At 36.6% G+C, this 25,572-nt stretch overlaps 1 protein-coding gene across 1 annotated transcript in view; it reads right to left on the bottom strand.

Moving 5' to 3' along the window:
• The window catches only part of LOC109423318 (uncharacterized), a 136,837-nt gene extending 127,286 nt beyond the window's left edge, over positions 1-9,551 (bottom strand). The window contains exon 1 of the mRNA XM_019698249.3: positions 9,001-9,551. The gene's annotated coding sequence lies outside the window, so the exon portion shown is untranslated. The remainder of the gene's footprint in view (positions 1-9,000) is intronic.
• Positions 9,552-25,572: the final 16,021 nt, after the last annotated feature.

The raw sequence follows: 25,572 nt of genomic DNA, 5'->3' as shown, positions 1-25,572 counted from the left end.
ACCGATGACACTTGACGAAACTTTGTTAAGTAGTATTCACACTGTGTTTACATTTTGGCTGTCACCCCCATCGCGAAAAGTCGTCATGGATTGCCTTATTATCGCATGTCAAAAAAAAAAACATGGTAAACAAACGAAATCAGCTGTTCCCATCTGTCTCATGGATAGCCTTATTGTGTAATTATATGTGTGTTAGACAAAGGACAAATGGAAATTCATCGTGGCCGTCAATTCTTCGCGTGTTTCTGCCAAGGAAGTGGCATCCCTATCCCACCAATGCAATGTTTTCGTAGCCAACATAACTGCGGCAAAAGCGTACGGCTAAAGCTGACAACCTATCTTTCAACACAACGGCATAGTTTTAATGCGGGGTAAGAAAAGAAGAAGACCATAACAGTCCCCTGGTTTCTGCCGATTGGTGACTGATCTATTGAGAGTTGGTTTTGTCTGTGGTTTCTCCGAGAAGCTCTTCTGCGTGAGCATTTGACGATTGTTTTTGAAATGTTCCTTATAACGGTAACCGATGAGTGATCGGTTTTATTCCCGATCAGTTCAGGACCATTTCAAAATGGAAATATTCCTGACTTCATTGAAAGATTCCTAGTTGAATTGCAGAAGGTTCTGAATTTTATGGTATTATAAATGCAATAGCTTTTTCATACATATGATAACCCGCTAAAAAGTGTACTGGACTACTGAATTGCTGAAGAAATTTCATAAAATAAATGGGAGATATTAAAAAACCCTGTGGACTATGAAACTTAAAAAATCCTTTGAAATATATATAAAAAATAGCCTGAATATAGGAAAGAGATTCTTGATGAATGTCTGAAGAACTTTTCTGTAGAAAGTTTAACAAAATTTTTGGAAGGAAACCAGAATAAATTTGAGTATGTTAATTTAAGGAACTCTTAGAAGATAACTTTGAATTCGAGTAATGCATGGGAGAACTCAGTGAGACATTCTTTGGGGAATCTCTAGATGATGTATCTAAAACTACTTGTATGAATCTGTGTAAATTACTGCAGCACACATCCAGGGAGAATATCTGGAGGAAACGCACAAAAACGTTTATCTTCATAATCGATTATTTCTGTTGGATTTTTTTTTTATTCTTCAACCACGTAACCTAATTTACAGCTCTTTTGTCCACTAGGGCACTCCTTGAGCGATTCCAATTGGCAGCTGCACTTACACTTTGTACAGTGCCCAAATGTATTCTATTTTAATTCTACTATATTTAACTGGTTGTCTTTGCGCTTCTGTCACTTTTCTACCCTGTCCAGGGTACCGTATTACCCCGCTAATTCGACAACGACTGTTGTCGAATTACCGGGGTAAACTTTTAATTCGACAAACTGGTCACCCTACACTTTTTGGCATATAGCAGTCATTCTTTTCTAACATTTATTTATATCATTTTAAAGTCGTCTTAAACTTCCAAACTAGTTTGATAATCGAACCCATCAAAAGAATGGATTCAAATTTATCGCAAATAGGCTAAACAATCACGTTTGTTCAATATCAATTGCTAAAAAGGTTAATATTTTTGTTCTGATGACGTAGACGGGCTTGACTCTCGCATGTTAGAAATTGGATTAAAACTTTAAATATTAGGGAAATATAGTAAAATATTCAATTAACTATAACTTGTGATTATTTAAAAGAAATGTCAAACTGTAGAAAATATGCTTGAATATCATACATTTTGATTAGTATTTGAAAAACTAATGTATATTTGTTGAAATCATAACTGGCCATAGAACCACGGTATGCACATATTTACTCATATAAGGGAATCCTATAGAAATAACGCAATATGTTCAAATGACAAAAAATCAGTTTCCCTCGATGAAACATTTTCAAAATTTCAGAGAAGATGCTACAATGGTATATTTTTCGAATGACGGGTGCCATTTTGTTGGACATTTTAATTTGTTAATAAAACGGTTTCTGGCACACCGTGACCCGCATTATCAAAGATATCCCGTTTAGGTGATACCGTAACCTAAAACTACCTATCTGATTTTATTGACGGTTTCTTCTGAAATTTTCTTCCATATCTATTCTGCACACCAAATTTTTCGAAACGCTTCCAGCACAAAAAAAATCAGCAAAATAAATTGCTGAATTTCAGCAAAATTTTTGCTGAACTTCAGCACAACGTTGCTGATCAACTGTCAAAATTGCTGGATGGTTCAGCAAGTTGAAAAATAATTGCTGATATTCAGTAAATTCATATTGCTGAATGAAATCAGCACAAAAAAAATCAGCAAAATTTGCTGAATACCAGCAAACAAAATTTGCAGTGTGGAAATGAATAGAAGCGCTAGAAATAACTCCAAGTGAGTAGAAACTTTCGCAAAATGTGCTTTGTTGAGGCATATTTTGTGCTAGTCATAACATTGAAAAGTAATTTCCATCTCTATACAGGGTGTTAGGTTCGTGAGTGAAATGGTGAACAAAATTGTTCTACGCATATGGTCAAATCTCAACCATTACGTAGTATTTGAACTTTCCATGTTTTTGACTATTCTTGCCTTAAGGTTAATGTATATTGTACTTAGCTTTGTGTTGATGCACTTTAGAGTGTAATAAAATAATCATCAACTGTCATTAGCCGCTTGCGCACAGGTACGCAAGCGTATGCGCAGTTGCGCATATCATTATTATAAATAATAATAAACAGAGCCTGGACTCTCTCTTATGTGTTCAACACTCGAACAAGATACACGCGTTTCTTGAGTTACTCCCGGAAGAATTCCCCCCAAGTGATTGAGATTTATTACGGTGATTATATCATAGTATACCAAAGTCCGCTCGTAGGGATTACTCTTTTTACCTGCTGGAAGTAGTCCGGATCACCGGATAGAAAAGTGGCGACGAGGAAATCGGCGCGTTGGTCATTTTTCCGACGCGAAAGTGAAAACCCCGCAGCAGCGGGAAATTCAACTAGTGTGCATTTTACTCACCACCTGTGGAGCCGGTGAAGTTCGGCTGAAGGTAAAACCAGCGGGCAGCTAGCAGAAAGGTAGAAGGTAAAGTAAACCGCGAGTGGAATTAATTACCAACAAAAAAGTGTTTTTCTGTGTGGTTTTACGGTAGCTCCGAAGCCATTTGGATTGGCGGCATCGTTTTCTAAGGAACAAAAGACCAATTGCCATTGTGATTTATTATTTCCATAACTGATTGTTCCCAGTGAAAAGTAACCATTTTGTGTTAACAACATATTAATTGTGCTTTTTCTTTGTATTTTGAGAGGTAAGGTGTTACAACGGGTGGCAATTCCGGAAGAGTTTCGGGTGCTGCACGGCATCTTCCCGCCGGGTGGCGATTGGGTCTGGTCCGTGGACACCTTGGTAAGGTTGACATCGATCGGGTGAGTAACGGAGATTTTTATTACGACGTGTGTTTGAAGATTAGTGGTTCAGTTTTTGCATTTACTTTGAGTGAAACTGTTTAAGAAATTTTGACGTAGGACTACGCTAGACAAATTTTGATTGTTTTGAAAACTTTTTAACATTTTGAAACTTTATTGATTGCAATTAGTGTTGTGAACCTGTGAAGTGTATTTAACGACTAAATTTGTGTTTTTGCTTATTTTTGGCAAATATGGCGTATGTGTTAAATCCTAATATTGAGCCTTTACGCAAAGGTCAATCTTTTTCAACTTGGATTAAACGATTAGGATTTCATTTTCGAGTCAACAAGGTCAATGACGATCAAAAGAAAGATCAAATGTTTCTGTTAGGTGGAGATTAGCTTTTTAGTATGGCGGACAAATTGTATCCGACCGAAGAAATGTTAGACGAAGTGTCTTATGAAATTTTAATTCAAAAGCTTAAGGAAAAACTTGACAAAACTGATTCAATTCTACTACAAAGGTATCATTTCAGTATGAAAGTGCAACAACATGGGGAAACTGCAAGTGATTTTATCTTTTCACTTAAGGACAAGGTATTTGGAGTACATTGCTCAAAATTTCTAGAGCACCGTTTTTTAGAACCATTGAATGGATTTGGATTAAAATGCATCACGCTGTTGACAACCATTGAACAATTAGCGTGATGCATTCTCATCCAAATCCGTTCAACGGTTCTAAAAAACGGTGCTCTAGAAATTTTGAGCTATGTACTCCAAATACCTTGTCCTTAAAGCTTTGGCGGAATATTGTGAATTTGGTGATCAAAAGAATCGCCTTATAGTTGCTCGCATTCTTGTTGGTTTAACTGATAATTCCCTTAGGCATAGACTTTTAACTGAAGATAGTTCGAAATTGACTTTAGCACATGTTGAAAACATTATCGCTTCTTGGGAAATGGCGGATATTCACACAAAAACTTTAAAGAACAATGACAATGTTGACTTAGTGGCTTCAATTGATAATAGATATTCTTTTCATGATGGAAGACAATTGGCTGAACGTGTGATGACAAAAAGATCCCATGGTTTTCGTAGGGCAGTTAATAGTCATTTTGATTTTCGATCTGCAAAAGATCGCCATCACGCAGCAACATCCAAATTCCTACCACCTAGGCGTCGAGATTCACCAGCTGGTACTTTTCGTCAAAGAAGAAAAATGGATGACACACAATGGGCAATGGATCAACCTATCTGTGACTACTGCGGACGAAGAGGACACCTGCGAAGTAAGTGCTACAAAGTGAAGGACAATTTAAGCGATGAAGAAGTCAACCACATTCCTGAGGCGGTTACCGATGACGCAAATAGGCTGTCCGAGGAAGTTGACAGGCTAATGACCATCGATTGTGGTTCGTACGGTAGTGATTCAGGTGAACTAGAGTGCATGCATGTTTCTTTCATTGAGAAAAGTGATCCCTGTCTGTTGCATGTCACTATTGAGGGCAATCCTGTACAAATGAAGGTTGACAGTGGGTCTTCAGTTACAGTGATGGACAACAAATTATTTACTTCTAAATTCGACATTTCTTTATTGAAAAGCTCTAAACAACTTGTAGTGGTAAATGGTTCCAGATTAAAGGTGTCTGGTGAAGTGGACGTTAGTGTTCAACATAATGAAAAAATAGCAAAATTAAATCTTTTAGTGATTGATTGTGATTACCAGTTCATTCCTTTACTGGGTAGACCGTGGTTGGATGAATTTAGTCCCAACTGGAGAAATTTTTTTGGTGATTTGATGCCAGAGAACAATATTTTGAAAAATCAAAACAAAGCACTAATTGCTGATAACAATACAAAATATTCTGACATGGTTGTCAAGAATTCGACAAAAACTGAAAAATATTTTGAATCAGACTTGATGTTAACTCGTGAAGCGCCTGTTTTTAAACATTTTTATGACGTTCCCTTTTATTTTCGGGAGATTATTTTCAAATGTGATAATAGGTTTAATACAGAGAAGTCCATTATTACAATTAATACAAGACCCCAAGCAACTGCTAATATTTTGGACAACGTTAAAAAACCGATCATTTCAACGAGTGATTTGTTGAATGCAGTGCAAGCCTTAAACAACAGTGCTGCCTTAATGGGTAATGCTGATGTTTGCTTACGATTTCGATCAAAAGTGTCCTTGTCTACGAAATATGATCGAGAACTGCAGAAAAGCTTTATGTTTGAGAACAACTTACCGGTTATTTTACTGGATATTGCAAAGCAGACAAAGCGTTATACATTTTTATCAAAGCTTTTACATCATGGTTGGTACGCTGACATTGAACAGTTTGTTGTTGTTTGTGGCCTTTGTGCAACTCTGGCAATACTTCCAAAACTAAACATTAGGACAAATATCAAACCTGGCGAGATACCATTTAGTAAGAAACACACAGTGGATTTTCGTTTTAAACAAAATGCCTTCTTATTATTGGTAAGGACTTTCTCTAAATGGGTGGAGGTAAAGTGCGAAGTGAAAACTTCATCAAAACTTATTGATTGTTTTGGAATGCCAGACTTATTGTCGGACGATGGTTTCTATTTCAATTCTCATTCAATTCACACATTTATACAAACACAAATACTGAACAATTCTTCATACAATCCTGCTGAAAATGGCTGGAGGGAAAGACTAGTAGAAAAGGTAAAACGAGAGTACGAGAATTTTTCCTGGATCTTAGAAGTGATTGAGTTGAGTGCTGAAATCCAGATATTTTTAATTTTTGTTGGTTTTAAAATCAATTACGTGACGTTGGAGGTTTATTTTCCTTCCATAAAGCAATTTGTTTACAAGCATGATTTCCCACATTTTAGTGTTTCTACGTGTTTTTTAAAATGCTTTACAACAATATTATTACAGACTATAAATAAGGCGATCCAAGAGGCGACCTCTACCGCACATCCAACCCGAGACTGGTTCGTTGAACGACGAGGGCCGAAGCAACCGAGGCTGTCGATTCAAGCGTTTGAACTGGTCGGTCGATGCTGACTGTTGAGGAACCTGGAGGAGTAATCGCAGAAGGAAACGCTGTCTGGCAATTACCAGATCGGAGTAATAACAAAAAAATTAGAGACAATAGTGCTGAAATAGTAGTGCGTAGAAATAAGAAAAGAAAATTCGTAATTCAAGAGCTTAATCGCCTATATTGGCGTTCGAACATATTCAAGCATATAAGAAAAAGAAAATGTATATTAAATATGGTTAGGCTTACTGGCCTACCCAAGCTTTCGAGAATAGTTAGTATATCTAGAATTAGAAAAGTTCTGTATTTTGAATAACTGTTCATTCTGAAGTTCATTCTTCTTGAAGGGGGAAGGACATATGTATATTGTACTTAGCTTTGTGTTGATGCACTTTAGAGTGTAATAAAATAATCATCAACTGTCATTAGCCGCTTGCGCACAGGTACGCAAGCGTATGCGCAGTTGCGCATATCATTATTATAAATAATAATAAACAGAGCCTGGATGCTCTCTTATGTGTTCAACACTCGAACAAGATACACGCGTTTCTTGAGTTACTCCCGGAAGAATTCCCCCCAAGTGATTGAAATTTATTACGGTGATTATATCATAGTATACCAAAGTCCGCTCGTAGGGATTACTCTTTTTACCTGCTGGAAGTAGTCCGGATCACCGGATAGAAAAAAGGTGAATATAGAACGAAGCCACACCTTGAATTTTCAAAAGCACAAATCTGAAGAACCAAGCATCATACTGAGCTGAAAAGTTGATCGATTATTGGTCACTACCGGCGGGTGACCAATCGATCAACTTTTCTGCTCGGTGCAATATTTGGTTCCGCAGATGTGTGCTTTCAAAAATTCAAGGTGTGGCTTCGTTCTATATTCACCTTAAGCTGGCTATAACTTGAACATGGTTAATCTTATCACAGGTTTTTACCCTTTTTCGAAAAATTAATAAATTTTATATCAAATGGCATCTTTGAATTGATTGGTTTAGTTAAATAACTTATAGTTCCTAGAGCACAAAAGCTCAAAAGTAGTGTTTTATAATTTGGTTTTGTCAATTATCTTTGGAAAATGCGTAATAAATTAAAATTCTCTCTTACGCAAACTTGTGGCCCCTGCTCCGCTCTACAATTCGTTCTTTGACACCAAACTTCTAGCTTTTATCGTTTTCTTGCAATTATGATTCAACCATCGCTTTTCAGATCATAAATTTGCAACTATAAAGGCAAGTACTTTTTTGTACACTGTGCCGCTGAAGCAGACGCATATTTTATAATCGACGAACAATGAAGTTCACACGCTGTGTCAACGAACATTCATCCAATAAAGTTCCAATTATTTTCAAAGCTGTTTTCTTCACAGCATTCCCTGATGTAATTTTCCAGTTGCATGGTACACAGCTTCATCTCTGAAACGGTCCGCCTACGTTTTTTTTTTTCAAACCATTTCAGTCATAGGGGCATCTGGGGTAATACGCACTGTCGAGGCAAAACGCACCCCCTTTGTTTTTCAGGAATTATCGGTTTTAGAGCTTTGAAACCTTATCAGTCTAATAGAACGTCTTAATAAATGAGCATCTGGAAAATTTTACATATCTGCGTTACGTAATTAGTGAGAAAAATGAATAAAATTGAAAAGCACGATTCTGATGTAATTTTCCCGATCGTTTGTCGAATGATTTGATGGTGAAACCGACCAAACATCTAATGCTGTTGTGTTTATTCAGTTCATTGAGGGCAATGCTAAGCATAGGAAAAATAACTTAAACAGTAATCTACGTAAATTATATGTTTTAAACTATTTTATTTTTTGCTATTGATTGGGGCAATATGCACTCCATTGGTTGGGGCAAAACGCACCTATAGAAAACAAGCTGTAATAATATCTATGAGTGCTCTGTAAGTAATCGCAAACAAAATTGAGCTATTGTTTGTCTTAAAACCTTATAAAACATGCATTTTGTCTAAGAAGTAAAAAGATTTCTAAACTCGACGGTGCATCTTGCCTCAATGTTGTGGTGCGTCTTGCCCCTTTGTTTGAGTGCATCCTGCCCCATTGTTGTAGTGCATTTTACCCCGAGCAAGGGTGCATACTGCCCCGCATAAACATACGAAGCCGTAATGTTAGTCTTTACAAAAAACGTTATTTTCAAGAGCTGAACTGCATTAAGGCTGAAATTTTGTTTGGTTTCTCTTAGAATGAAAGTATATGCAATGAATGCATGCATTAAACCAATAAATTATTGCCTTTTTATAAGCATTTGGACGCATCTTCCTTAAGTGGTGCGTATTACCCCAGAATCCCCTAATCCCTCCCCATTAAGACGCCTGAGCGGTAGCACTTGCTCGACTTGAACGTTGTTGAATGTTTTCTTTCTTGGCAATTTGTCGGCAGAAAACTTGGAGCGTGTGGAAAATGATAACACTGCTGGGACTGCAAAAAATATCATTCCAACCTTCAGCTAGGAGAACGAACCGACGGAGAGTAACACCACAGGACACAGTGCACATACACGAATCAAACATGGTGGAAAATTGCGTTTCGTGTTCTGGTACAACGACGACATGGCCTGGAGCCGACGGAGACGACAATACTTAACAAATAAATTAATTACCGTGAGTACAATTTATTTCCAGCGACTGACGGTCCTTGAGGCTGGTTTCTCAGGATTGTAGCTGTGTTCTTCCACCTCTGGCTGTCTGGGCAGCAGGAAGTGGAATTTTTCTAGATTGTCACCTTAGCAGCACTCACAAAACTTGCACTGACGTATTTCACTGAAAGTGTCCTTTATTGTTTGCTCATTTTCACCTGAAACCACGCTTTTCTACCACCAGGAAAGATAGTCCTTACGTATTCCTCGGACTTGGTCACGTCTTCCGAAAAGCTGAAACGCCCACCTCAGTTTGACAAAAGCTCCGGGTGCAATAGCAAATCGGCTACCGAACCTCCTACGCGCGTGAAGTGCACTCGGATTCTCGGTGATTTTCCTCCTCCCTCTGGGAGGGTTACACAAGGCAGTAGGGGAAAACTAGACACTAGGCACTTCCTCACCACCGTGTTACACTTCCTAGCTAATCAAACAGAAAGGTCAGTTCGATGTGACCCGGGTCACAATCTGCGGTTTCCGAAACAGCAAACGCCAACTGATTGTGAGTGGAAAACCGAGCGGTTGGGCTTTTATATGACTACTAGCGGTGCGATGCTGGTCGAGAGCTTTCTCGGTGAGAAGGACTCTCTTTCTCACGATTTTTCTTTTGGACTTCGATAAGCGAAAAATATTATGAGTGAGTGTTGGTTGAGATTCAGTAAATATAAAAACAGTCTTACAACAAGTGATTAGCATAATGTTAAAACTGTTTTAGCATATATAAAAAATGGCATTCTTTAAATAAATTTTATGTTTTTGTCCACATTTTATATAACCTATCCCACAGTGCATGGGGTTCGGATGGTAATCGATATACTGGCGCCTGCGATTATTGGGCACGGCTGATGATAAGGTTTCTCTCCTTCTCATGAGTTATTTTTTTTTCTCACCACCTGTGATTCGCGAATTTTTATGAAACTACGATGAGAAAAATGGTTTGCAGCTAATTAACAACGTCAAGTTGACATTGGGTCAAAACAGCTTGAAGTGAGAAACATGTTTTATGCATGACTGTGGCTACTAGTTCACTGTTACGTGACAGATTCCCGAATGAGATTCTCAAGAAGAGAGGATTTCTTCGTAATAAATTATTGTTATCTGTTGCACGTGCCTTTTAGGGATTAAATTACGAGTGTATCTGTAATGACTTTCTAATTATGTAGCCTTTCGGATTAAACTTTTAAATTTGATTTCAAGAGGACTTGATAAGTTTACGCTTCCATAGTGAATACAAGGCAGAGCAATGCCCAAGATTTGTTTCACCAGAACTTTCTACAACTTTTCTGCACAAAGTCACACGATGCTAAAACAATCAATGAGCTAAAATAAAATAAAATAAATGATTATGAAACTGCTCTTAGCTGAAAAGCAAACTCTTTGCCAGTCGACATGATCAAGCTCGAAAACACCTTCGTCATCAGAGCTTCCAGCATTCACCATTCGCATTCGTAAACAACTTTGTGGGTATAGGTAAGCAACAGGTTACTCGGAAAATACAAGCCAGCTGAGGCCAAGGGTTTGGCTTTCGAGGCTTTGGTTGTTTGAGTTTGTCATTCTTGGAATGCGTTCTGGTCGGAAACCCGATACCTACCGTGGGGAGAAGAAGTGATGTCTATCAGTGGCTCCCGAATGCGCATGTCCTGTGAGAGTCGCTGATATCGCTCTCCAGCACACTGTGGAATGTGGGAAACTACAATGCATTACCAGATTCCACAGCTCAAGAAATAAGTGATCATTCAAATTACACTATTTGATAAAATCACTTTGAGATTTATGAAAATAAATCTAAATCATTTTTTGAGCATGGATGATTCATAGTTGCTACTCCGTGATCAATTGCACATAAAACCAACAAATGGAGCCTGCCCCAACCTAGAAAAGTAAAACGTAAAAAGATGGCAGCTGTTTCACGGTGTTTTTTAGGCTGTGAAATCATGCAATATCATTGGCGTATCTAGGATTTTTTCCTAGGGGGTGCCTAAGGGGTGCCAGTTCCAGAAGCTTCCACTTTGCTTTTTTTTTGTTAATGGAATACCGATCTACCCTCAATTTCCTAGTTTAATAATATACTGCGGCGCGGGAATAACTAACCCTGACTAAACCGTAAATTTAATCGCAATCATAAACAGATGCGCACGACTGCAGCAAATCGTGTTGAGGATATCAACGCATTATTCTTGAGCTAAATTACAAACTTTTTGTAAAAGACACCAAATTTAAATCAATCCTGAGTCGCGTTGTCAAGCTTCACAAACATATATCTGGTAAATGAATTGCTGTATGAAGCTGAAATTTTCACTTTCGTGAAACTTTGATTAGTAATCAGTGTCAAAATTTCAACTTCTAACAGCATTCTGTAAGCAAGAAACATGTTTTCGAAAGTTCCAAAACTTGACCGGATAATCGAGTTTTTTTTTTTTGTTTTCGGCAAAACATTCTTTCGGCAATTCCTCAGGGAATATTCCCGGCAATTTATTTGAAAATTGTATTACCATTTGTATGCCAATTTAGAGACATTTTGAAATTTTTTCAGTAATTTCTTTGGAATTGGGAAATTTCCTATGCATTTTCATTGGACTCCCTTCGGCAATTTCTTTGAGAATTGCTTCGGTAATATGTTTAGATTTTTTTTTAAATTTTAATTAAATTATTTTTAAAATTTTAATTAACTACAAAATATTTTTCGGCACATCTTTTGACAATTTCATCAGTAATTACCATGAAAACTTCTTCGGCAATCCCTTGAGAAGTTTGTTTGGCGTTTTTTTTTAATTCCATCAACAAATCATTCGGATTTTTTTAGTAGTCTCTCAAACATTTTCAATTACGTCAGCAGTTTTTGTTTTGGTAATTCATTCGACAATGATTCTAGCAACTTCCTCGCGATTTTTTTTGCAAATATCTTCGGAAATTCCATCTATTTTTTTCAAGAATTTCGTCGGAACTTTTTTAATGTGCTATTCAGTTTTACTTCGGTATTTTCTTCAAGATCTCTTCAGTAATTATTTAAGGAATTCATACAGCCGATTCTTTCAGAAAACATTCGGCAATTCCAATGTTACTTATTTCGAGTTTTTTTGGAATTTCATTCACAATTCCTTTGGAAAAAAATCTTTCAGTCCATACAACTGTTATTTCCAGTAAATTTTTGTTTGCGCTTAATCTATTGCAAATATAGCAGAATTTTTAGGTCGTTCTCACCAAAAAAAACTACCAATGAGTTTTTTTTATTCCTATTCCCCAAATAAAATATTGTATTCCAAAAATTACTTCATCAATTTCACCAATCATTTCTTTAGATTTTTTTTGCTAGGTTGCCATCAGAAAATCTTTCAATCTTTCAAAAAATATTTCAGAAATTTTCTCAAGGGATTTCTTTGGGAAATTCTTTAAGAATTACTTTAAAAAAATCTCAGAAACTCATTTAGGGATCCTTAAAAAAATAAAAAAATAAATTCTTCCACAGCTTTTCTTGAAATTTCGGAGTTTCTAAATTCCATCAGAAATTCTTCCAGGGAGTCTTTCAGGCAGTTATCTAGGAGTTTATTCAGAAATAAGTCATAGGAATTGTCCCAATATCTTTCCAAGAATTTTATTGAATAATCTTCCACATATTCTTCAGAGTTCCAAAGTTTTCTTTGGAATTCTTATGGATATTCCTGCAAAAGTATCTTTAAGGATTAGGTACCTAGAAACTCTTCAATAGATTTTTGCAGTAATCCCTCCATAAATTCCTATGGAAAACCCTGCAGAGATTCCGTAAGAAATCCAAAGAATTCCGTCAGAAATTCTTCCAGGGTTTTTTTTTAGAAAATCTTCTACAGCTTTCTTTGCGAATTCCACTAAAGTTTCCTTCTGAAAGTCAGCTATAGATTAAAAAAAACCATAAATCTATCACATCGCTTAGAAAGTCTTCCATTCCGAAATTCTTCCATGCTTACTAAGCATTGTTCCACATATTTCTGCTAGAATTCCGCTAACAAACCTTTCATGAATTTCCTAATAAACTCTACCAGAAAACCGTAAATTTCAAATTCATTCAGAAATTTCTCCAGATATTCCGTTAGAAAATTTGCCTTTGATTCCATCCAAAATGTCTCTAATGGTTTCTTTTGAAAGCTCTTCATGGATTCCTTCGAAATCCTCCAGGGATTTCTTCATAAAAACACAGAGAACAGACGTCCAAGCTCAAGCAGTGAGGTTGTGTAAAGCATTGAAACGGTTATTTTGAAATAACTGGAAAAGTGACCATTACGCGGCGCTGTCACATTTCGAATAGGGGTACAAATTTGCCGTTGCGTTGCTTTTGGCGCTAGTGTTGCCAGGTGTGCAGCCCAGTATAGTTCCACCGAGGAAATGTGTTGGTTTTACTAGGAAAACAATAATTGTATTGTTGCTCAACTCATTTCTAATTGAAACTGGTGAAACTAATTATCAGTGGGTTGCTCAAAATTTATTGTTGAATTAGTGAAATAATCATGAACATCTTGTTATTTGAGCAAATACAGCACAGTCTCTGAGTACTAGCAAACGCCCTGGAGTAGCACTCGTCCTGGGTATAGAACTTTTAGCAGCATAGAAGATTGTTGTAGTGAGCTGACCGATTGTAGATGGGTTTTTGTTATCCATATTTTCTTCTATGGCTAATTCGAATGCGGCCCAATCCGCTTGGTCATAACACCAACGAGGACGTCGAGATGTCTCGGGCGGTTTATCATTTACACTAATGAGAATAGGCCGGCGATCGCTTCCCATGGGGTCCTCAAGGCAGGATCACAGCAGTCGATTGGTAATTCCTCTACTGGCCAATGACACATCGATCGCAGTGTCCGTTCGACCTCGCGTAAAAGTCGGAGTTCCGTCATTCAGAATACCTCATGAAAATTGAACATGCTTATTATGACCTAATTACATAAGATAAACTTATGAAAAGAGCAGAAAAATCACAAAATGATGCAGACTGGAATCGATCCATGAACGTCGAGATCACTGCGCTCGTGCCCAACCCACGCGGCTATCGACGCTTGAGAATTTCGTGTTGCTAAATGTGTATAAAAGCCAAACTATGAATCGATTCTGCGTCATAGACGGACCTTATGAAAATCGTTCTAGCCGTTATGAATTGTTTGAAGGCCATTTCATAAGTTAGACCTTATGATAATCTTATTTGCCTGAGTGTATTGTTTATTTTCCTTACAAATATACAACTAAAAATTTGCCCTCTTTCGTCGCATTCTTGAGCTGGGCGCCCAGCGCCAGCGGCATTTTACACTAGCATCATGTCATTTGTCGACAGGTGGCACACGCAGAATTTCTTCTTTACCAGTGGAACCTGAGTTTCCTTGTCCGAACCGGGCGTTCCCACGTTGATTCCGGTGGCTTCGGTTTCAGTGATAAGGCTGCTGCATTTGTGGCCATCTTTCGATCGCTGGTGAACGACCCCGTAACGTGGGTAGAACACCTTAGAATGGTGCGTTGCGGTGTAAGATCTACCAAATCAAATTTTGATCTTGATATTTACCGTATTTTTAAATGTTCCAAGATCAAAGTTTGATGCTCTTTTTCTTGTGTTTTGTAGTATTTGTGTTTAATTAACATTTTATTTCAGCAGGATTCAGGTAAATGTATCGTACGAAATAAATAATATTTTAAGAATATGTAACTGTGGCGAGCGTATCACTAATATGTAGCTTATTTGACGTACGATGGTAATATTATTTTATATTTCAGATTATCAACTGAAGAACCTAGTAATTCAACCAAATGCCAACAAGATGCTGAGGAAAACAGGATGAATTGGGCAGACAACTGATTCGAAGCAGTCTAACAATGGTGTGCCTGAACGTTAACCAAGCGTATCCTTTGGAGTTTACCCTTCCACTAACAACACCCAAATTCCCGTGACACCAAGTCCTGAGAGATCGTAGAGTTGTCTACATTTTTCATAGGTGTCCAAAACTAACCATCCTTTCCCATTCCTCAGCAGTCGCAAGGACGTGGCCAGGACAGTGCTCGACCATTGGAGGATTGCATCAGTCTTGTCTAAGAGTCAGAGATTAGTCCCAAATCTTTGTGCTTTGGTTCGGACGGGAAGGAGGCAACCCTCATAACAGCGGTCTAGGACTGTACCACCTACGAATTTGTGCGACTCGCTTAATGCTAATGCTAATGCTAATGCTAAATACAGCACAGTCTCTGAGTAGGAAAAATTAAAGGTGCGCTAGTGAAATATTTCCATGGGATCACGCTACGGCTCTGTTACTGCTTTGGGAACATTTTAGGTAATGCTTTGGAATCTTTTTCGGCAAATTCCTTATAGATATCCCTCAGGAATTTATTTTAAAAAATCTTCGGTAATTATTTCAGAATTATTTCGAACATCCCTTCAGAATTTGCTTGAAAATTCCTTCGGCAATTCCTTTTGGAACTCATTCTAAAATTCCATCAGAAATTCCTTTGGTGATTTTGCCAATAATTCCTTTAAGATTTTCGCCGGCATGGTACTTGGAAAATTGTTCGGTAATTTCTTAGAAAATTACTCAAGCAATTCTTTGGAAATTTTTTCCAACATTTTTTTTTGCATATTTTCTGAGAACCCCTTTGAGAAAAAAATGTTTTTATCACTTGTGGCAAGTTTCATGGAAATTTTCTTCGGAAAGCTTCCATAATTTCTTCAAGGATGCCTTTAATAGTTCTTCTAAGAGTTCTTGATATATTCCAAAAAAAAATTCTGGATAAATTGCCATCAAAATTACCTAAGAAGTTTCGAAAACAGTTGCCAATTGTTTGGAAACTTCTTATTAAATTTTGATGGAAATGTATCCTGCAATTTCTCTGGGAATATTTCAGATTTTTTTTTGGATTTCATATGGTTTTTTTGATTGAGAATCTTTTTGAGTTTTTCTTTGCAAATTGATTCGGCAACACCATTCCGCAACATCACAATTCCGTTGTAAATTATGAATTTTTGAATTTCCAAAGGAACTATCAGAGAATTTGCAAAGGAATGGCCGAAGAGATTCGCAAAGAAATAGCCGAAAAATCCCCAAATAATATACAAAAGAAATTGTGAAACGAGTTCCCATGGAATTATAAAAATAATTGTTTGCGAAACATCCAAATTAACTGCCAAGGGAATTTTCAGAGGAATTACCGAAAAAGCTTCCAATGAAATTGCCGAAGATCTGAAAGGCATTACTGTAAGATTTTGCACATAAATAGCAAAAGGAATTCTCAAAGAAAGTGCTGAACACCGAAGTATTTCACAAAGGAATCGCCGAAAAAATCATCGATGATGCAGCCAAAGGAATACCCTAAGAAATTTCCGAATTAATAAAAAAAAAACAATGCAGAAAAAAATTATAGACATATTGCCGAGGCAATTTTTGGAAGCAATAATCATAAATACACTGAAATCATAAATAACTACAAAAGAAATTGCCATCGAATTGCCAAAGAAGTTTGCAAAGAAACTGAAAAAGGAATTGTGGACGGAAATTTAGATGAGTTGCCATTGAAATTTCAGAAGATAATTCCAATGAAATTGTTGATCAAAAACCAAGCTCGTCGCATACAGTGCGAGCGAGGTGCAATTTTAGGGTCAATGGTTAAATTAAAATTAATCACCCAAACCACTGCCAGAACCGATAAACTGATACACATTTCATATAGCAGCTTAGGATAATCCTATTTGAAGGGTCTTGAACTAATTAATCAGAAAAACCATATTTTTAGTGCCACCAGAACGCGATTTTTTTTTTCAAAAATTCATCTCTCAATTTGTCAATTAGCAACAATCTGTGTCTTCTAACTACAAGTTTTTCTGTATGCTTAAATTATAGAATATAAGTCCAAAACGCTAATATGTGAAATTATAAATGAAGTCATTGCGTTTGTAGCTTTAGTTTTGTTTAAATGCGCCATCAATAAATATTGGAAGTATCGTGTGAAGTTTAATTTCAATATCAACGAATATCAAGGCTAATATCAAGGCAAAATTTTAGGGGGTGCCAAATTCATTCTAGGGGTGCCAGGCACCCCTGGAACCCCCCCTAGCTACGCCAATGTGCAATATGGGTATATTTGGTATAGAGAAGATGTCTGGAGTACAAAAATGTTACCAAAATATCAAAAATGGCGGCCGAAAATCCAAGACGGCGCCCCCTTTTGAGATGGCAGCTGTTTAAAGGAGTTTAAGGTTTTGAAGCCATGTAATGTGGGTATATTTGGTATGGAAAAGAAGTCCGGTGTCTATGGCTACCAAAATATCCAAGATGGCGGCTCAAAATTCAAGATGTTGGGTTGCTACACGGTTTTTGTAGGCTCTGAAACCATGCAGAATGGATATACAGGGGATACTCAAAATAACTGGGACAGGTAAAATTTTCACGTTTCAAAAAATGTTCTACTCGCTGTAACTTTTCGAAAAGAGCATCATTTATTCTCAAATTTTTACTGTAAGTTATCAACTAGTTGAGTATCAGTGGTTCAAATTTGGAAAAGATCTGAACATTCTACATGAAGTTATAAAGATTCTAGAAAAAGGTATAATTATCCGATAACCAACTTTGAGCTGTTATATCTCCGGATTCAATGAACCGATGGCAATGAAATTTTGATCATTTATGACTAATATAATGAACTTTGAAAAACAGTTTACTTAATTTGAAGTTATAAATAACCCTCTAATACCCAATCCCGCCTTTAGACGGGGTATAGTTTGGGCATTTTTGTAATTTTTGTTTCGTGGAAAATCATTTTTTTTATATTTTTGGCTCATATTTAGGACTGTTCTGTACATCTCAAAATGATTTTTGGTGTATCTTAAAGCGTATTTACATTTTTAAAAAATCATTGAAAAATTGATGTTTTAGTCACCTTTTAGAAGTCATTGTTTATTTTGTATTGAATCGCTACAATTAACATATTTTAAATTTTTCCCAAATCATTCTATCCTTGTTTAATAGTTTAAGGGAATCGAATACACTCTAAAATTATTTTCCTTAAAATTACACGGAAAATAAAATTTCCTGTGAAAAAAATTTAAAATAATTATATTTTAACAATAATCATAAAATCTCAAAATGTTTTCATCTCAAAAAATCCGTTCCCCAAATTAGCTCCCAGAAAAAATATAAAAGTGTGGGGATGTTCAAAAATAAAAATTAGAAAAATCAAAAACTGAAATTCACGAAATCGAGAATTAAAAAGAATCATCTTCCAAAACATGTTTAAATCGATTTTAGATGACGAAAAATGATATTTAGATCAAAATCAAAAATTTGGGTATTAGAGGGATAAGAAAAAAAGTTATGACGATTTCATTTATTCTTTGGTTTTTTTTTAGTAAATTTATCTATTTTTCATATGCATCCCATTACTTTTTTAACTTAATGCCGGCTATTTGGTTGCTTTCCTTTAACATAAATATATTCATGTCAATTAGAGGAAATTTAAATGACCTGTTATTAGAGTAATGCGGGGCAAAAGTTCGCACGGGGCAAAAGTTCGCAGTGGGTCTTTTTCTAAGCACGAGTTAAGAACTCAAACAAATTTGTATGGGTTCGACACATAATCAGGTCAGTTACTAGTCAAAAAAAATTGGAACGATTTCGTTATGGTTTGGCAGAGTTATGCAAGGAAATGTGTTTCTAGGTGTTTTGATAGAACTTTTGGACCTTTTGGAATAAGAATTTGTAGTAATAGGAAGAAGAAGAATCGCATAACCTCTTGATGTCGGAGAATCGTTATTCCATAGTTGTTCGCGAGGTGCACTCGAATAAACAATAAACTACCTGTGCTTCTTGCAGAAAGGGACATTGTTAAAACCTCGACAGTGGGGCAAAAGTTCGCAGTAGCTGTGGGGCATAAGTTCGCTCTAGATTTCTGAGTCTAGTACATAAATATAATTACAGAATCTTTGAAGCATTGATAATTTCGTATAGAAACTACTATATATGCATAATATTTGTAGTATGCACCCTGAAATCGTTGCGGCAGAGGGTGTGAACTTAGTTTTGTAAGAAGATTGATTGCAAGGTAAACATTATGTTCACCCATTTAAATCAAGAAATAAAGAATGGCTGAAAACATTTTAAAACATTCTCTTCGTCATCCTCGTCGTTTCTTTTCGTATGTTTCTGAAGGTCTTTTGTTCATTTACTTTACCGAGGTCTTTCATAGCTTAGTTTGTAAAATCACAGTTATAATTTATCACCATACTGACGGGGATAAGATTCGATTACGGTCCCGTTCAACAGTTTTGCTGTATATTAGATTTTTTCCATATATTTTGTGCAACACGTATCTCTATGATTACCCCACAATGTATTTTGACAACTTCAGTAACGCTGGAAAGGACAGCTCTTATTTAATAGTTTTGGAAGTTTTCATAAAACACATTATATACAAAAGCTGAACATCAGGTCGTATTCCAGTTGGACCGTAATGCTAAGAACAGAAAGAAACAGATTTCATGGCTAGAGTGGAAAGACAAACATGAATTAACATGAAATAAATGAACATCGTACCAATAAACTACACTGAACAAGATGCGAACTTTTGCCCCGCATAATGCGAACTTTTGCCCCCACTATGGGGCAAAAGTTCGCATTGGAGTACTTGTATTGAAAATTGTATTAACAAAACTACAGAAGGAATGCGAAAAAATCTAGTACTACGTTTTGAAGGTAACATGATAAAGACCCGTTTAACGAAGAAAAACGATAATATTTTCTTTTCGTTTAATAGTTATTTTGTGAAGTGTGTTAGGTGCGAACTTTTGCCCCGCATTACTCTACTATCTTGAATTTTGAAACGATGATGAAGTTTTTGATAAATTGGTGTTATATTAGAAAAATAATCCAATCGTAATAATTTTCTTTCGTGTAAAGAATTTTAGGTTTAGTCAAAAGTTTTTAATAGCTCATTATATAAGTTATAATAGATCAAAATTTCATTGCATTCGGTTCATTGAATCCGGAGATATAACAGCTCAAATTTGGCTATCGGATAATTTAACCTTTTTCTAGAATCTTTATAACTACGTGTAGAATTGCTCGATCTTTTTCAAATTTTGATCACTGATACACAACTAGTTGATGAACATACAGTAAAAATTTGAGAATATGTGATGTCCTTTTCGAAAAGTTACAGCGAGTTGAACATTTTTTGAAAAGTGAAAATTTTACTTGTCCCAGTTATTTTGAGTATCCCCTGTATTTGGTGTGGAGAAGATGTCCGGCCCCATTTTTACTGTAGGTACCATCAAATTACACTTCATAAATTTTTACTGTACCATCAAAAAAAATCAACCTTTTTCAAACCCCCTCCCCCCTTATCACATTTTTTGTATGGAACTTCACATTTTTTTTGTATGGGTCGTCACGTTTTGCACGTTTTTTTTTCCGGGCCCTAGTTTCATGGCGTACTATTGATTATTTTCGATGTCAAAGCTGAACCGGGCCATTTTGTACCCCTGGAGTCCATTGGACCCCATGGCACGAATGATTGTATCTTTTGATCATGACTTCCTGTTGGTGCCTGTACCAATTATGGCTATACCTAATGAAAACTATTTGTATAAAAATAACGATTGATGTATGTCATCAATATGTTGAAAGATAACTTAGTTACTACTTTTAGTATTTATTAGAAGTATGCAGCCAATGATAAGAACCCTTACCAGTAATGGATTAGCTATAACTGGTACACTATGGCGAAAAAGGGCGCTAATTTCAAGGAAAATGATTTATTTCTACCATTATTTGAGCAAAATGTGGAGTTTAAATTAATTGATGTCTTCGATAGAATTGTTTATATGAATGTAATTTTTCAATTTCAATAATCTCTGATTTGAAATTATCTCACTAGATGGCGCTCCCCAAGCAACACGTTAATAAGTTCCTATAATTTAAGTGCAACAACATTGAATGTTGTGCCCTTTGTACCAATCGTCTTATTAACGACTAAATTACAACGAAAAAAGCGCAAGAGGTGGAGCCAATATAAAACATCCATTCGTGTTACAAACGGTTTTAATTCGCAATCGATTTACAACCGAGATACAACTCATGGTCGACTTACAAATTGTGACCGATTCGACAACTAGTCAGCTAGTCATCACATTCGTCACTGCCAGGGACTATGCGTCAACGATTAATATATAATTGTGTGGGTAAAATTTACCGCAAAAAAAGGCTGAACGAGAACGTCAATTTTTGTGCCGCTCCTGATTTATTGGTAAATCATGCATTCTGGCTCAGTATTTCCAACGCGCCTCAGTCTACCTATCATTTTGCAAGTGATAATTTAGACATTTGTAGTAAAAATGTAAGCGTCATATTGTTTTGACTGAGTTCATTTCAGCAGCTAATATAATGCACCCATAAAATGCTGAAAATTAGTTTAGAATTTTTGCTAGCTAAATCATGTCTAGGAGAACGTTGCTTCACACGGTAGGACATAAACAACCAAAAAATGTTAACACTAACGACGTTTACTTCTCGTCGACAATCAAGGGGATGTTCATTTGTAACGTAAAGGAATTTGATCACTTTTTGAACCTCCCCTCCCTTATTTTATTTTTTTCGTAGGAAACCCGAAATATTTTAGTACGGAGCATAAAATTTCTAAATCCCACTTCCACCTCATACTATTACGTAATTTATAGATAGCCCCCAAATACCTTATGACTATTTCTAAATTTATCTAAGTATTCTGCTAGCAACTGTGGAAGCGCTTGTAGAACTCCTGTTTCATTGTAATGATCAGAAGAAGATGATAAAACTTCCGTACCATATATTAAAAACGGAATGCTGTGTCTGACATTTTGCCTGCATTTTTTTTTTACTTCAAATGAAGCATTTACCAGTGCTCGTTTATTCTTCTTGGTTTGAGGAAGGAAGGAATTCTTTATCCCTTTATAAGGCAGTGGCAACTATATTGCCACCTTATACACATATTTTTTTCTGTTAGTTTAGAAAATTTTTACAACTTTTGTTTTAACTGATGGTCACATTAGGCCTTTGTGAACACTCATGATTTTTATGAGCCATAACAAATATGAATGGGCTTTTTTAGAACAAAATGTCTCTCCAAAAACTGCCATTTTTGAGTGCATGAAGGTTTATAAGCTCGAAATTCTGTTATGGTGAGCGAATTGAAAATCGAATGATGGGGAATGAAAGGCATATGTTCCTTTTACTTGTGGACAAATTACACCACATGTACTTCATATTTCAATGTAGAACGAGTGGATTCCGTGCCTGGTTCGCTCGGCCTTATAAAGGGTTATTGAGCAATTTACTGATGTTTATGATGATATTTCAATTTAATATGGAGCAACTATAGTATAATTATGAATCAATTGCTTACATATGAAAATAAACTTGCATTTTTTTAATGAAACAAAACTGTTTTACCTCCAATTACTTTTTCAACCACTTTAATTTAATAAAATTATAGAATATGTTGAAAAATTATTGAAGAAAATGATACATTTTATTTGTACATGACTTCGGTTTTTTGGAAACTTTAAGTTTTTATAGTGTATTTTATTATTTTTATGATTTTAAAAACCTTTTGTCGCACATTTTGCAGCTTCCATCCCTTATGTCAAAATTTTTCGTTATGTTCTAAACACCAGGGTGCGAGGACGCCATCTTTAAGAATCCAACATGTTGTATGTAAACATTTGTGTATCCACAAAGGATTCCATTGTGGATACACGATAGATGTTGGCTCCTGTCAGATGCATTAAGTGGGATTAGGGTTGCCACATACGTGGTTCTAAATTAGTTCCAAGTAAACATGTTTATAACAATCAGTATCAATATTTTGGTTGTTTTGGTTTGTAAACGGTCGTAACTAAGATTCGTTGAAACAATCAGATTATACCTCAGTTACAAATTGGTTTCACAAGTTTCAACTAACGATGACGTTTATTTACATTGCGCTAGTTGTTATAAATATGTTATACCTCAGTTTGGCTTTAACAACAGGGTTTTTACATCCGTTGTTTCATGAAAACTCAGTTGCAACATGTTAGCAACGATGATCATTTCTATTTTAGTTGCAGGTGCTACTTGGGAAGTTGATGTATTTCATTCCAAGATGATAATATTCACTGTTTTTGAAGCGCCTTAATTTTATGTTTCTGCAACCCCAATATTCACGGTAAAATTGAATGCGCATAAGCCTACCAACACAATAACTACTAAAATAACACTTTGAAATGATCGCTTTCTACTTACGAATAAGGGGCTGTCCATAAACCCCGTGGTCATGAGGGGGGGGGTTCGGCCAATGACCATTTTGTATGGACAAATAAAAAAATTTGTATGGACAAATGACCACGCGGGGGGGGGGGGTGGGTTTGAAAAGTCCCAAAAAAAATGACCACGTGGTTTATGGACAGCCCTTAATGTATCTTCCTGAACTTTACGTGCCATCGGAGAAGCTTCTCTGCATCTTGAGCTGTCATAATTTTTGTTGAAAAAAAACATCAACATTCATCATAACCTCTTTTCGAGAATGGATTTTTTTTTCAACTAGGTTTTAAAACAGTTTTATTGCTACTCTTAATGTGGTTTGTAAAACCTCTCCGAGAGTGGTCCACTTAGCCGGAAGATGCTCTTAAAGAGGTTATCAAGAGGTTTTGATGTATAAATCAGTTTTATTGCAAGTTTTATAAAATTGGTCATGAAGTTCTCTTATGGAGCCGAACGAAACTTAAAATATTACTAGGGCGGGTACTCGGTCTACTAGAGAAAACTTCTGTGAACCACACATCAACACACACCTCGTTGTTTCAACTTTTGGTGAATTGGGACACGTTGATTGTAAAGTTAGTATCAATTTCCTAAAAGTTTCATATACAGCGGTTCCACGTTAAGCAGTTCTGAGAATACACTGAGAAATTTCTTGGTGTGTTCGTAGGGCAAGCTACTGAGAGCGTTCCCAGCAATTTTTCAGAAGGGAGAGATATCGTACGCTCCAGACATCTAAATCCTATTTCAACCAGCTGTTGAATGCTGTGATTGACTACAATAGCGGGCATTTGAATTGGTTTTGGTTATTTGTAGTAAATAGTAACTGTTTAATTGCTGCAAATACTGTAAAAACCTATGGATTTGGATTATAAATTCAATTCACGATAACTTTTGTTACTGGTAGGTAGGGTAGCACACGTGCTACCAGGACAAAAGACCTCGGCAAGCTTGGCAGAGCAACGGCTTGTCGTGTGAGGCCGGGTTCTACAACAACCTCTTTTCCTGGCTAGCGCGATCTGGAGCACATCTCTGGTCTCAAGGTCGGCTGGAGTGGAATCTAGTCGGCTAATCAGACCTCGGATATGTGGGTGTAATGCAAAAGCTGGTGAATTACAATTTCAAGATTTATTACCCTAGCAATTACAGAGCTGTGTGAATGAGTGTGTGTGTGTGTGGGTTGTGCACTTATTAAATAAATACCTATGGGGCCGGCCGGGAACTGCTGGAGAACTGGCAGGAGCGCTGGGTTGGAACTCGCCTTGGAGGGGGTTTGGACCAGCGACAACGACGGTTGGCGAGCGTTGGGGAGACCACGTAGGTATTGGTAGTACTCCGTGGGGTCCAAATCGACTCCAAACTTGGCTTCACAGTTGGTTTGAGGACCGGCGAGGTTAGGTTTCCAAATACCTCGCGTTTTCGATCTTCACGATGGCGGGGCTCTCAGCAAACTCTCGGGTACTTCGACCTAGCCCAACGGTCCACTTTGGCACGTCCGGGAACTCCGGGTCACCGGCTCTGTCCGTAATGCCGGATAACAAGCGGGTTTTGGGTAAAAGCTAACGGGTCCTAGTTAGGAAAAATTCCACCTTAGCTTTCTAAAAATCTTCCACTTCCTCACTGAATTTTGCCATACCTGATTCTCCACGTTTAATTCCAAAATAATTTGGTAACTTTTAACTTCCAACTAACTTTTCTAACTTTTCTTTTCCAGTGTTTCTAACGTCTTTTTCGAATGAAGTCGTCTCGAAAAATAGACCGAATCATTCCTTCTACGCTACCTAATCCCCCTATCGTTCAATAGCCATCTTCTCCTTTTTCATATTTCCCTTTTAACTTCCCCTTTTCCACTGAACTGAAACTATTTCATTGGTGCTTTTTATTGTAGTGTGGTGTGGTGAGTTTGCCTGAATAAGTGTAGGGGTATTTTTATGGCATTAGGCTAATTTAAATTTTTGAATAAATAACACGGAGACATGCAATACATATTTTTTTACAAATAGGATAAACAAATTAACACAAATACACAGACTTACTGTTACAAACGGTAACACTACCACATACTCCCTCTAGAAAATAAACTTTATCAAAGATAAAGTTTATTTTCATTTAAACTTTACCTACAAATTAGGCCCAGGTTTGGGACAACACCTTTCATGTTTACCGATTATTCTGAAAGTAGCATTCTGAACGCGAAATTCAACAAAATAGTGAACTCGTTCCTGAAACTCGAACAAGTACCATTTTACGCGTTTCTACCCTACTGCATTTG

The sequence above is a fragment of the Aedes albopictus genome, chromosome 2 (genome assembly GCF_035046485.1).
Source record: "Aedes albopictus strain Foshan chromosome 2, AalbF5, whole genome shotgun sequence".
NCBI classification, from domain to species: domain Eukaryota; kingdom Metazoa; phylum Arthropoda; class Insecta; order Diptera; family Culicidae; genus Aedes; species Aedes albopictus.
The sequence above is the reverse complement of the archived record's forward strand: the minus strand, read 5'-3'. Positions and strand labels throughout refer to the sequence as shown.